This window comes from Gymnoscopelus microlampas (assembly GCF_963454915.1).
Source record: "Gymnoscopelus microlampas genome assembly, chromosome: 22".
Classification (NCBI taxonomy): Eukaryota; Metazoa; Chordata; class Actinopteri; order Myctophiformes; family Myctophidae; genus Gymnoscopelus; species Gymnoscopelus microlampas.
This window is the reverse complement of record NC_139959.1, coordinates 31,216,973-31,231,378: the sequence shown is the minus strand read 5'-3', so window position 1 is coordinate 31,231,378 and position 14,406 is coordinate 31,216,973. Positions and strand designations below refer to the sequence as shown.

General features: G+C 39.9%; 1 long non-coding RNA gene across 1 annotated transcript; it reads left to right on the top strand.

Moving 5' to 3' along the window:
• The first annotated feature begins 5,180 nt into the window (after window positions 1-5,180).
• Window positions 5,181-13,781, top strand: LOC311038852. Its single transcript, XR_014600097.1, has 3 exons — window positions 5,181-5,310; window positions 13,126-13,332; window positions 13,698-13,781. It is a non-coding gene; the product is annotated as an uncharacterized lncRNA (long non-coding RNA).
• Window positions 13,782-14,406: the final 625 nt, after the last annotated feature.

Sequence of the window (14,406 nt, the reverse complement as noted above, 5' to 3'; positions counted from 1 at the left end):
ATTTTTTAGACATAGTCTGTAAATCCGGGCCATTTGAAAAGGCCCACTGCACTCTGGTTGGTAGGGGAAATGAAACACTTCCTTTTCCAGGAACGTCAACACGCTGGTCCAGGCTTTTATTTTTGAGCAAAACTAAAAAAGAAAAGCCTGGAGATCGATTCTCTGATGGACCCTAAATGGGTCCATTTGGCTCCATTTGTAGATAGATTAACATTGATTTTACAATATAAATGGGGTCCCAGAAATAGAAATGCCATTAAATGGGGGTCCGTAGCCTAATACATGTGAAACTGGGGGTCCTTTGTAATGAAAATGGTTGAGAATCACTGCTAGAGTGGTAAAACTCTTCTCTTATGGGGGGTCCCTGGCATGTCTTTTCAAATGGGGGTCCGCAGGCTAATAAGTGTCAATTTGGGGGTCCTTAACATGAAAAAGTTTGAGAACCACTACTTTACTCAGAGCTTCGCAGACGGATTTAGAGTGGACATGGAGCCTTAAGTATTCACAAACGTAACGGTTGACCCAGATCGACATTGGGTCTACATCAGCTCAACTAGCTCTCTCTCTCTCTCTCTCTCTCTCTCTCTCTCTCTCTCTCTCTCTCTCTCTCTCGCCTTAGCAAAGGGCAAGAGTTCTCCTGTTATTCCGCACCCGTTTATCCCGTATATTCGGAAAGGTTTTCCATAACATCAAATCAGCGTACAGCGTATATGTGGGCTGGGTGTGGGGCCTTGGGCTTAAGTAAATCTCCCATGAGACGTCACCTTTTGCAGCGCTTTCAGGAGAGATTGTAGACGGAGGGAAAGGACAATTTGAACACACAGCTCAGCGGCGGGAGACAGACAGTAGGCTCATCCCACCCGAGACACTTGAGTTACAAGTACACAGCTTAAGCCCAAGAGGGCCCTCGCTGTCTGAGAGAGCTAAAAACTCATTTAGTGGTGAAACAGGGCAGCAGTGGAGGAAAAAGTACTCACATTTTTTACTTATGTAAAAGTACCAATACTGCAATGTAGAAATACTCTGTTACAAGTGTCAGAAATTCAGAATTTACTTGAGTACAAGTACAAAAGTATTGGTTTCAAAATGTTGTCATTTTTGGCCCCCAGCTGTCACCCCAGATGTCACCTTCCTGACTAAGATGAAAGAAAGAAAGAAAGAAAGAAAGAAAGACGGATAGACAGGAAGTAAGGAAGAAAGACAGAAAGAAAGAAAGACAGAAAGACAGACAGACAGACAGAACGACAGACAGACAGACAGACAGACAGACAGACAGACAGACAGACAGACAGACAGACAGACACAGACAGAAGGCTAGGAAGACCTATAGTCTGACCTGGATACTGTCAGCTGGGAGTGTAGCCCATGACTTCCCTCTTATTGTGATCTAATCTAATCTCTATTCTGTTCTGTTCTATTTTAGCAACATTGGGGGAAAAAAACCCTGAACGATTGTCAACCTGTGGGCTGGGGCCCACTGGTGGGCCGTGAGGACATTGCGAGTTGGCCCCCAAATAAATGACAAAACACTAAGATTTTAATCATAACACAACATTAATATTAACCAAATAATAATGTTCTGTACAACCTTGCAGAAAACAAAAATCTTATGTACACCTGATCAACGTAGAGAATAAAATAAAATGACCCACACAGGTCTGCACTTGCACAATAGGAACACTTTTATTCAGACCTTTTTCAGACCTTCTTCAAGGCATGAGATGCCTGAAGAAGGTCTATGTGACCGAAACGTTGCTTAAATACAAGTGTTCCTATTGTGCAAGTGCAGACGGCGTGCGGGGCATTTTATTTAATTCGGTACAACCTTGCAAAATGTGTTATCATTGTAATGATTGATTGATTGATTGACATTTTTTATTAGGCAAAAGAATGTAAAACAACACAGTTACATTTATAATACTTTTGTCTAAAAGGTCAGACCAAATACAGATACATAGGAACTTAATACTAGTTCCACTGATCCAAGCCAGAGCACGATTGAGTGATTGATCATTGAAATAAACATGCTCTGAAAATGCGCAGGAGTTGTCAGACAGGTGGGCCGCGAACCATTTTCAAGTGAGCCCCGATCCAGAAAAGGTTGAGAACCACTGCTCTAGATAATATATAGCCTATAGCTCAATGGACGTGCACAGCTGCCGTTTCAGTAGAAAATATGTCACAACATGGAAATGAAATACTCTCAACATAACATTTCATATCATTGTTAACATGAAGATTCCAGAGGCCTTTTGAATATCTTTGAATATGTATACATTTTTTTACTCAAATCTTTGCTTCTGGGGGTCCCTGGAACAACTCGTAGCGAGGCGCTCGTAGCTGCGCTATGAGCTTGTAGATCTGCTATTTTTGAATAGCCAAAAATGTAAAATAACGGTTATAGATAAAAACCTAAAATGCGTATGCGTTCCCGGTCTTAATGGGTTAAACCAGGGGTCTTCAACGTTTGCAGCCCAAGGACCCCCTAGCTGAGAGAGAGATGAAGCAGGGACCCCCTCTATATTGTATAAAATTGTGTTTTAGATTCAACTTTCTTTGTTTACGTTTACTGTTCTTTTTTCTCTCTACACCTACACCTCTTTACCAAAAATAGCCGATCTACAAGCTCACAACGCCTCGCAGCGCGAGGCGTTGTGAGCTTGTAGATCTGCTATTTTTGGATAAAGTTCTCCTCAGAAAAGGGATGCTAGGGTTCAAGTGGTTAAGGTATAAAAAAAATCATATCACAAAAATTTGGGGGACCCCTGAAGTAACTCTGAGGACCCCCTAGGGGTCCCGGACCCCCTGTTGAAGACCCCTGGGTTAAACACTTGCCAGTAAAATATGAAAAACCTGCACATCCATGGCTGTGCGCTATAATGGAGACGCATACGTTTTTGTATTCATTTTGTGTTTGTTGTGAAAGCAGAATGAGGAAAAGAGATACCAGCAAATTGCTTCACGTTTACACCCTGCATGACTGGGCGATTGTCACGCATGACGAGTCAGTCAGTTACCCTACAGGCCTTTGATTCTGCTGTCTGTGGAATCCAAAACTGAAATTAACCACTTTTTTTTCCCTTTTTATATGTTTCTTTATTGAGGTTCTGATAGTTTGACATGTGTTGTAGCATACAATTTGTATAGAACCACCCATAGCTTGGCTACCTTAATCATATTAAACACAAAGAAAACAGCAGGCATCACAATACACAGACATTACGTAAGACAAGAAAATTAAACAAGAATAAAATAAAACAGACAGACACAAGTACACCACCGGTTTGACATGATTGCATATTCCAGGTTACCAGAGACTTTTTTCTCATTTTTACATATTGTTCAATAAGGTACATTGAAGCTCAATCTATTCTAGAGGGGTCCACTGCATCCAAGACTGGCTGCCTCTTTATACCAATCATCCAGTGTAGGAATGTCCTCATGGATCCAAAGCTTGAATATGGTCTTTCTTGCTATATATAAGAGTATTCCAATCAATTTAGCGTTGTGACTGTTCCTTGCACAGCACTGGGTACCTTAGCTGCCAGTACACACTGGAGAGGTGACAAGTCCAAATTATATCCAATCAAAGCATTCAGCTCGTTCTTCACCTCATTCCAAAACACTTGTATCTTTGTACATTTCCGTGCATACGTACCAACTTCTGTATCACACTTATTACAGGAGAAATGAGCGTTGCGCCTGTCACAGACATGCACAGTGCATGTTCTGTCAGGGAACACTGTGCAGTTGTTGGTGGCCTACCATTGGACCACGTCAGCTCCACATACTCATCCACTCACACTCATTTCATTCTCAGACCGCTCTATTTAAGCTGGAAGTTTGCACTTGTCATTCTGCTTGCTTTTGCTGCACACACACTGTTGCTGCTGCTGCTGCGCTGCTGTTCATTGCTGTTGCTAAAATTACACCCTCCACCACCCCATACCTGTCGTTTTGGATCTGCTGTTTATGTACGGGGGATTCGGAGTCCCCAGGGTTGGGACATGCTCTTTATCAGAGTACCTAAAAGCAGTTCCAATAGGGTCTATGCACAGCAGCCATATTGGAAAGAAATTGGGCCTCTTCTTACTTACTTCACAGGTGTTACCAATGATACTAATGAAGGCTCTGTTCCATTCTGGTCAGGGTGCTGATATTGTGCATGTTGGCTCACTAGAAACACTCCATTTTGGTGGGTGTGTAACTCTGAGAGTGTACCAATGGAACCAAATGGACCCGTAAGGTTCCATTTGTATACACTCTCAGAGTTATGGGGGTCCTTGAAAATAAGACAACCACTATGCCAGACTAAATGGAACAGAGCCTTAATTAGTATCATTGGTAACACCTGTGAAGGAAGTAAGGAAGGGGCCCAATTCATTCCCAATATGGCTGCTGTGCATAGCCTATTCATCGCCAAACCATATTAAATATATTGCTCATTTTATATTCAATAAATATATAATATCCTTCATGAGTTGTCTTTATCCATGTATGAGTTGTCCTGACAGAACTAAGGCCAAGCTTACTTCTCAGGCTTCGTCCACACGTACACGGGTATTTTCATAAACGTAGCTTTTTATATGCGTTTTGGGGGGTTCGTCCACACGCAAACGCGTTTTTGCTCCATGTAAACGCATCTTTTGGAAAACTCCTGCCACAGTGTAGATTTTTAAAAACTCCGGCTATGTGTTCCCGTGTGGACACGGTAAACGGAGTTTTTGCATTTAGCCGTTAACGTTTAGCCGTTGCCGTGTGGACAGAGAGATTTTTTTAAACAGGGCCGTGTAGACGCGGAGGTTTTCAAAAACGAAAACGAAATATCTGCGTTTATGAAAATACCCGTGTACGTGTGGACGAAGCCTGACCCTGCGTTTTAACAGCGGGCAATACTGGGCGACGACAGGATCATATTCTCCGGAAATGCATTAAAGTCTATGACAGCCGGCGATACTGGGCGATAGTTGGGCGATAGTTGGGCGAACGGGCGATGGTGGAAAAGTGGGCGGAGCGACGATGTTGAAAACATGGATATTTTTTATCTTTTTGGGCGATATCGCCCGGTATCGCCCGGGAATAGCCAATCAAATGCTTGTGTTGGTATGTTTCCCTTCCACACGGAAACATACCACGAAAGTTGGTTCCTAGTTCCGCTTACCACATGCGCCGCTGCAATGGATGACGAGCAGCTGATTACTGCGGTCTGCAGTCACCCTATTATTTACAACTGTACTTTGCGAGACTACAGAAATAAAATTAAAAAAGGCGACGCATGGAGAGCAATATCTGCTGCGGTTGGTTTCCCCGGTAAGTTTAGAATCCACGTCAATTAATGTATTAATTGTTAAAGCCAATAGTAACAGCATAGCATTACTGCTAACGCTAGCAAACATTTGCCTTGTATGCTATGCTTGTATGTCCAGAAAAAAGTACCTTTGTTGCAATATGTAAGTTAAGCACGTCATGTCCACTACAATTGTTTGAAAACTTTACTTACTAGTTACTTTGTAGAGTTTGATTATTATTGCAAAACATACACGGGACCGCCTGGAGGGCCGGGGATCCCCCGGACTGCAGCGAGTCCCAGGGTCGGGGCTCCCTGGGGCGGGTTGAGGCCTCCCCGGGGACCCCCCCCCTGGCTTCAGAGGCTTAACCCAAGTAAAAAATAGCAGATCTACAAGCTCACAATGCGTGAGCATGTAGATCTGCTATTTTCAAAAGATTTGTATACATTTGAAAACATCCTGCATAATGAGTACTTTCTACTTTTGGTAGTTAAAGTCAGTGGTGGAAAGTAACTAAGTACATTTACTTTAAGTACTTCAACTACAAGTACAAAAATCTTGAGGTATTTGTACTTTACTTGAATATTTCCAATTTCCAATACTTTTACTTCTACTTCACTACATCTCATAGGCAAATATTGTACTTTTACTCCACTACATTTACTTGAAAACTTTAGTTACTAGTTACTTTTCAGATATAAATTATGATATAATGACACGTACATTAACCACTTTAAACCTATTTTATACGTAGGCCATTTGAAAATAGCCGATCTACAAGCTCACAACGCGCGTTGTGAGCTTGTAGATCTGCTATTTTCAAATATTTAGTACTTTTACTTTTGGTACTTTAAGTACATTTTGATGCCAATACTTTTGTACTTTTACTCAAGTACATTTTTAATTCTGGACTTTTACTTGTAACAAAGTATTTTTATATTGCAGTATTGGTACTTTTACTTAAGTAAAGAATTTGAGTACTTTTTCCACCACTGCTTAAAGTACATTTTGATGCCTATAGTTTTACTGAAGTACTTGTATCAGTATTTCTACATTGCTGTATTGATTTGATACTTGTACTTAAGTAAGAAATGTGATTATTTTTTTCCACCACTGATAATGAAAATGCACACAAATAAAGTATGCCTAATTTCACTACACAGCAGCAAATACTTACAGACTCATTTCTGGACTACTGTTTACAGAAACTACTTAAGTCATGATGTGCTTTTAAAAATATGGTGAAGTTGTACTTTTGTATATTAACTGTATCAGTGACTGAATAAAGTGTTAACAATTAATACACAATATAACATTTAAAAAATGTTCTTTTTTGTGTGGGGCAGTCGATGTTTGCCAAAAAAGGTGGAAAGGCCTGCGGACCACCTACAGGAAGGAGGTGAATAAGGAGAAGGGGAAGAAGAAGAGTGGGGCCGGAGCAGTGGTTGGGAAACCATGGTTCCTCACCCAACTGATGTCGTTCATTCACCCGTACGTTCAAAACCGTGCGACCACTGGAAACATGGCGGACGGGGATGACGGGGACAATGATTCAGAGCAGAGCTCCATGGCTTCATCTGACAGCGTATACTCGCTGTATCTAGACTATGTAGACTATGTACCTGAAACCCAGGTTCTGCCAGACCCCAATGCACCTCTTCCAGGCCCCTCTGCCCAATTGATACCAGGTAAATGCAACAGTTCAGTTCAACATGGTGGATGCCAGTGGTGGAAAAAGTACTCAAATGTTGAAAAAGTACTCAAAAAGTAAAAGTATCAATTCTGCAATGTAGAAGTACTCTGTTACAAGTAAACGTATGGAATTAAAAAAATACTTGAAAAATAGTACAAAAGTATTGGTATCAAAATGTACTTAGTACCAAAAGTAAAAGTACAAAAGCTGTTTTAAAAAAGCAGATCTACAAGCTTACAACACGTCGCGATTGTGAGCTTGTAGATATGCTATTTTAAAATAGCCTAGGTATAAAGTAGGGCTGAAGTGGTTAATGTATGTTGTATGATGTAATCATTTATATATGCAAAGTAACTAAAGTTTAAAAATAACTGTAGTACAGTAAAAGTACAATATTTGTCTCTGACATGTAGTGGAGTAGAAGTAAAAGTACTGAAAACTGGAAATACTCCAGTAGAACTCCAGTAGTACACTATTAGACTTATGTAAGCACTGCTGAGGGTGTAGTGTTGCATATAGTATTTTGTGTCAGAATTTCCCTCACAGGATCAATATAGGTCTTATCTCTCTCATATATACCCGTGGCTAATACAGGCCCCTCTACCCAAATGTTGACAGGTAAACAACAGTTCAGTACAACATGGTGGACACTATTAGGCTATGCAAGCACTGCTCTGAAGTGTATAGAGTTGCATATTGTATGATGTATTTTGTCTGAATTTCCCTCACAGGATCAATATAGGTCTTATCTCTCTCATATCTTTACAGGCCCCTCTGCCCAACTTCTGCCGGGACCCTCAGGTCATACAGAACATTCTACCCAACGTCTGTCGGGACCCGTGGTTAATACAGGCCCCTCTACCCAAATGTTGACAGGTAAACAACAGTTCAGTACAACATGGTGGACACTATTAGGCTATGCAAGCACTGCTCTGAAGTGTATAGAGTTGCGTATTGTATGATGTATTTTGTCTGAATTTCCCTCACAGGATCAATGATTGATGTACTTTATTTAGTAAGACATGAGAACAGTACATGACAGTACATAACAGTACATGGAAGTACAAATTCACAATACAGGGTCTACTAAACTGGAAGGCTCATAAAGCACTAAGCTTGTTTAAAATGAGAACCCCATGCACACAAATCATGATGACATATAGAGACAGACATATATACACACGACTATACAGAATGTCATACAATCAGTTTACAGGTTACTGGAACCCAGGTAGTTAATTTCCTCCTTTCTTGTGATAACAACATCACCCACTTTGATCGTGAAACTCTCAGCCTTTCTAAGGTTAGGGTTAGACCCAAAGAGGATGGATTCAGTTTTACCCAGGTGTAATGAGAGTTTGTTGTCGGAGAGCCAGGTGCAGATCTTGTTGAGTTCAGTGCTGAGAGTTCTCTCAACCTGCAGCCTGTCCCTGTCCGAGACCAGCAGAGCCGCGTCATCTGCGAACAGGAACAGTTTGCAGTCGCAAGCTGAAGACATATCATTCACATATATCAGGAACAGTAAAGGTCCTAGTATACTTATATAGGTCTTATCTCTCTCATATCTCTACAGGCCCCTCTGCCCAACTTCTGTCGGGACCCTCAGGTCATACAGGCCACTCTGCCCAACTTCAGTCGGGACCCGTGGCGAATACAGGCCCCTCTACGCACATTTTGCCAGGTAAACAACAGTTCAGTACAACATGGTGGACACTATTAGGCTATGCAAGCACTGCTCTGAAGTGTATAGAGTTGTATATTGTATGATGTATTTTGTCATAATTTCCCTCACAGGATCAATAAAGGTCTTTGACTTTTTGCACCTTAATCCCACTTTTTTGTCTTTTTATTGTGCTCTTTTTTTCTTTAAGCACCTAACGTCCATAAGTACATCATGCACAGTATACATACTTTGCTGCTATGTATGCTCAGGCACCTTAGTTTTTCTTTTATCTCAGGTATGATATCAGAGAGCTCATAAGAGGCTTTTTGTTGTTCTCTTGTTTGATCTCCTTCCCACTTGCCCCCCCCCCCCCACCCCTCTTCTTCCTCCCCCCTCTTCTTTCTATGGCAATAACGTTGCGATGGGAACGATGTACAAAAACGAATTTCACCCACCTTTTTTTACCTTGTAAACATGTGATGTGACAATAAACCTGATTCTGAAAGGTCTTATCTCGCTCATATCTCTACAGACCCCTCTGCCCAACTTCTCCCAGGACCCTCGGTTCATCCAGGCCCCCAGAAAATGTTGCCAGGTAAACAACAGTTCAGTACAACATGGTGGACACTAGTAGACATGCTTTATTGTGCGTGCGTTCTGTTGTATTTGCCTTTGTCTGGCACTATGCAAGCACTGCCCTGAAGTGTATGGTGTTGCATATTGTATGATCTATGATGTAAATTCTATTTTGTGACTAATTTCCCTCACAGGATCAATCAAAGTTGTGTCTCTCTTATCTCTCTCAGGCCAGTCTACTCAAACCCCAGGTAAAAAGGCAACCAAGAAGACTAGCAGACAAGCAGACATGTCAATGGGCCCGTTTGAAGTGCAACTGATCGAGGCCATCAATCGCTCCGTGGCACAGGAAGACGACGACACACCACCACCAACATCCTCCCAGATCCCAGAAGATGAGGACATGCTTTTCTTTAGAAGCATATTGCCATCTGTTAAGAGGATTCCTGCTCCACGTAGAGCAGCACTGAAGCTTAAAATTCTGAAGCTGGTGAACAAGGCAGAGTACAGCCATACAGAGTACAGCCATACAGAGTACAGCGTTGTACAGAGTACACCAAGTACAGATGATGATTAGAGGGTTTTTTTTGGTTCCTTTTTTTTTTGCACTTTAAGTTGGTTGGCACCAACCAACTTTTTTGTTCTTGCACTTTTATATTTTAATAGGAAGTTTTTGTTCTTGCACTTTTATATTTTAATAGGAAGTAGGTCTACTACTTCCTATTTTTTATTTTATTTTTATTTGGAAAGTGCAATGTAAAAAAAAAAGAAACACACATCCCATGTTATTGGTTTGATTAATGTTTGAAACTGTTCAAAGATGTGTACTTTATAAAATGCTGATTTAAAAATGTTTTACATTTCAGAAGTACATTTAAAAAGTGTTCAGGTATGACATATTGTAGTGAAGAGGCGAAATTCTTTAAGAGGCGAAATTGCAAAACGACCACGTCTGGAGGCACGGGCGTTAATAGGTCACCGCTTTCGATGTGGCAGGCTTCATGGGGCTCTCTGGGATCTCACTCTATTTTGACACCAAAAGATACCAGGAGGCCTTGGCACTCGAGTCACAGCTCCTCCAGGAGCTGAAGAAGATGGATGACAAAGCTCTGCTGGTAGAGGTGCAGTTGCTAGAGAGCAAGACGTACCACGCCCTCAGTAACCTGCCCAAGGCTCGCGCAGCCCTGACCTCCGCCAGGACCACCGCCAATGCAATCTACTGTCCCCCCAAGCTCCAGGCCGCACTGGACATGCAGTCAGGGATCTGCCACGCAGCGGAAGAGAAGGACTGGAAGACGGCCTATTCCTACTTCTTTGAAGCTTTCGAGGGCTATGACTCAGTTGACTATCCCAAGGCCATCACATCGCTCAAATACATGTTGCTCTGCAAGATCGTGCTCAACTTCTATCGTGCTCAACTGACCCCTGCTAGAATGGGGTTTGACTTGGTGTTGTACTTTCTGTAAATGTGACAAGCACCTCGTTGCCATGCTTGTTAACCGACCCTGACAGGATCATATTCTCCGGAAGTGCATTATAGTCTATGCGAGCCGGTAACTACTGGCGATAGCTGGGCGGAGAGGCGATGGTCGAAAAGTGGATAAAACCAATGTTATTGTTTTATTAATGTTTGAAATTGTTTGAAGATGTGTACTTTATAAAATGTTTTACATTTCAGAAGTACATTTAAAAAGCGTTCATGTATGAGAGATTGTAGAGAACTACCTCAAGTCCACCAGCAGGAAGACACTAAAAGCTGTTCTAAAAATGTTTACATTAAATACTTTAAGTATCAAGTCACCTTATTTCATGTTTTTATTCATCACAAAATACATATGAATATCCAAACATGTTAATGTTTTTTTTTCAGTATTCAGTACAGCTGACCGTTCCCATGTGCTAAATCTGAACTCACTCCAGAAACATTTTATCATAGTGATGCTAATATGACTTCTTTTAGAACCTTCAGTTTGCTGTTGCCTTCTAGAATTTCATGTAGCAGATATAGGGAGATGCAATATAATATTGTAAATGTGTACATTTCCCCATATACGTACAGTATATACTGTATACAGCAGGCGTCTACTCAAATTGTCCCAAATGTAAGGCAATATGCAAATAAATTAGCATGGTTATTGGGCAACAATTGGCCCAATATCCTCTTGTATGTGTATTAAGAAGTATCCCAGATTCTTTGAAGGTGCATAAAGAAATAATCCAATTCATTTTAATGTTAGCTATAGGAAAGCAATAATGACAAAGTGGGTTGGAGATGACTCTCCGTCTATTCATTTGTGGAAATCTTTGATATCCGATGCTACCACAGAGAAATTGAAATACTGTATTAATGGGAGAGCGCACTTTTTTTTCTAGAATCTGGGAGAAACCACTGAACATTCTGGGCATAAAGCTTAAGGTGGTATGAAGACATGGTCATGTTTAATAGTATTGTTTGTCTATTGCTCTAAACTTCTGACAATTACTACTGTTGAATGCTGTATGTAACTATCTGTAACTCTATGCAACCTTAAATCAAAACAAAATTAATATATAAAAAGAGAGCATTTAAATTGTATAACCACCTGAAAGAAAGTGACCCAGACACTCTCCATAAGCCTTCACCCACAGAGAGACTAGACTAGAGATGCCCCCTGCAGCTGGTTCTGTTCACAAACACAAGCAGAGCCACTAGACAGAAACCCCACTGGAATAAACCAAAGCATAAAGAAAACTAAAACAAAACTCTCTGACACATTGGAAAGAATCCACCCAAAACCAAAGCAAAGTTGAATGCTATCTGGGCCTAAACAGAGAATACCCAGCTGCAGAGTACCTGAGCTGTGAATGATCCAAAACTAAGTAAATCTTTGACTATGTACAGACTCAGTGAGCCCAGCCTCACCATTGACAAAGGCCTCCACAGGCAGACCTGGCTCCCAGGACTAGACAGACGCATCCACTGCACACATCAATGAGGTGGAAACCAAGCTGCACTTTCTAACTACCTGCCAACTATACCAAGACGTCAGAAGCACATACTGTACCTCGAACAGATTATAAACACCCTGATAAATAAACATGTTAAATGCACCCTGATAAATCACCCTATAAACACCCAGCAAACATTCAGTTTATGCAAGGCTGCAATGAAGTTATTCTATAACTTCACACTCCTCTCACCTTTTAAAGATAAATAAATAATATATAATAATAAATAAATAATAAATATAAATACAAAAATAATATAATAATAATAATAATAATATAATATAATGTAATATAATAATATATAATAATAAATAAATAATAAATATAAATAATTTAAAAAAATGAATAAAAAATAATATAATATAATATAATATAATAATAATATAATATAATAATAAATAAATATTTAAAGGCTTTTCAGGATCCACTGAGAATTATTTTTTGACCTTGAAAAATATGCATTCAGTTTATGGCTGCAGTTTATGGCATATAATAAATATAAATAATTAAAAAATGAATACAAAAATAAATAGAAAATAAATAAATATAAATAATAAATAATATATACATAAATAAGTCAATGATCTAGTGGCTTACACAGCTACATTTCCATTGGTGCTTTGCACTGTGAACTTTGTCATACATATATATACAAACAATATGTACAAACATTTACAACTTTTACGCATGGCTGTCTTGCCACGGGACTGCACCCTCTGCAGAAAAGTACGAGGCAAATGTTTCCCTCACATTGAGGGCTTCCCTTGCAGCGTTGTTGCTTCCTACTCGATGGATGGGCTGCAGAGCAGGGGAATCATCACCAACTCCTGCACAGATGACTGCTGGGCCCTTCATGTCCCAACGCATGAAGTTATGCAGGACACAGGTTGCCTTCACGCACTTCTCTGCATTTTCAGGGCTGGTCCCAATCAGGCGCCGGTACATCCTCCATTGGGATGACAGGATGCCGAAGGTGCTCTCTACAACCATCCTGGCCCTGGAGAGTCTGTAATTGTAGACTCTGTTCCTCCTGGAGAGGGCGGATCCAGAAGGAACAGGGAATGGGCGCATCAGGTGTGTCTGCAATGGGAAGGCCTCATCTGCTACATATACATGTGGTTGAGGTCCCAGATGTTCTGCTCCTGGCAGCAGGCTGTCTCCCGGGAGGTCCAGCCTACCTTTCAGCAGGGCTTTGCCGAAATTGGAGCTGGCCAGGGTCCCCCCATCACTTGTCCTCCCATAAGCCCCGACGTCCACCATGCGGAAGCGTTGCTTGGCATCTACAACTGCCAAGAGGACAATAGAGTAGGTCCCCTTGTAGTTGTAGAAAAGGGAGCCAGATTGTGAGGGGGCCTGAAGGACCACATGTTTCCCATCAATGGAGCCCAAGCAGTTGGGAAAGTTCCAACGCTGATAAAATTCATCGGCAATCGTCATCCAGTCCTCCTTTTTTGGGACTGGCATGAACTCTCCTGCCAGGCATTCCCAGATTGCACTGGCCACCTCAGCTACAATGTAGGACACAGTGGTGATTCCCATCCGATAGCTGTCGGCAATTGTCCCATAGGAGTCCCCAGTGGCAAGGTAGCTGTAAAAAAAAAAAAAACGTGTTATTGGTTGTATGAAGTAGGCCAGCCTACTACTACTCACATATCTAGTACCTCAATTGTAAATTAGCTCAACACATGTATTATTGGGAATATAATGTATTATAAGCATTGATACTTATAGATACCTAAACTTATATTCTATCCAGTTTTTTATTTTATTTTATTCTTTTTTTAATTAAATAATTAAATCATTAAATTATTATATAAATTATTAAATAATTCTAAAATTAAATAATTAATTTTTTTAATTAAATATATTAAGAAAATTATATATAAAAATATTAATAATTAATGTATTAAAATTATTAGAATTAATTAATATTAATAAATATATATATATATATATATATATATATATATATATATATATATATATATATATATATATATATATATAATAAAATATATATATTTATAATAATTATATATATATATATATATATATATATATATATATATATATATATATATATATAATTATTATTAACTAAATTAATTTAATTATATAGAAAAACATTAATATATATTAATAAATATAATTAATTTCTTAATTTAATTTAACAATAATTAAATATATTATAAATATAA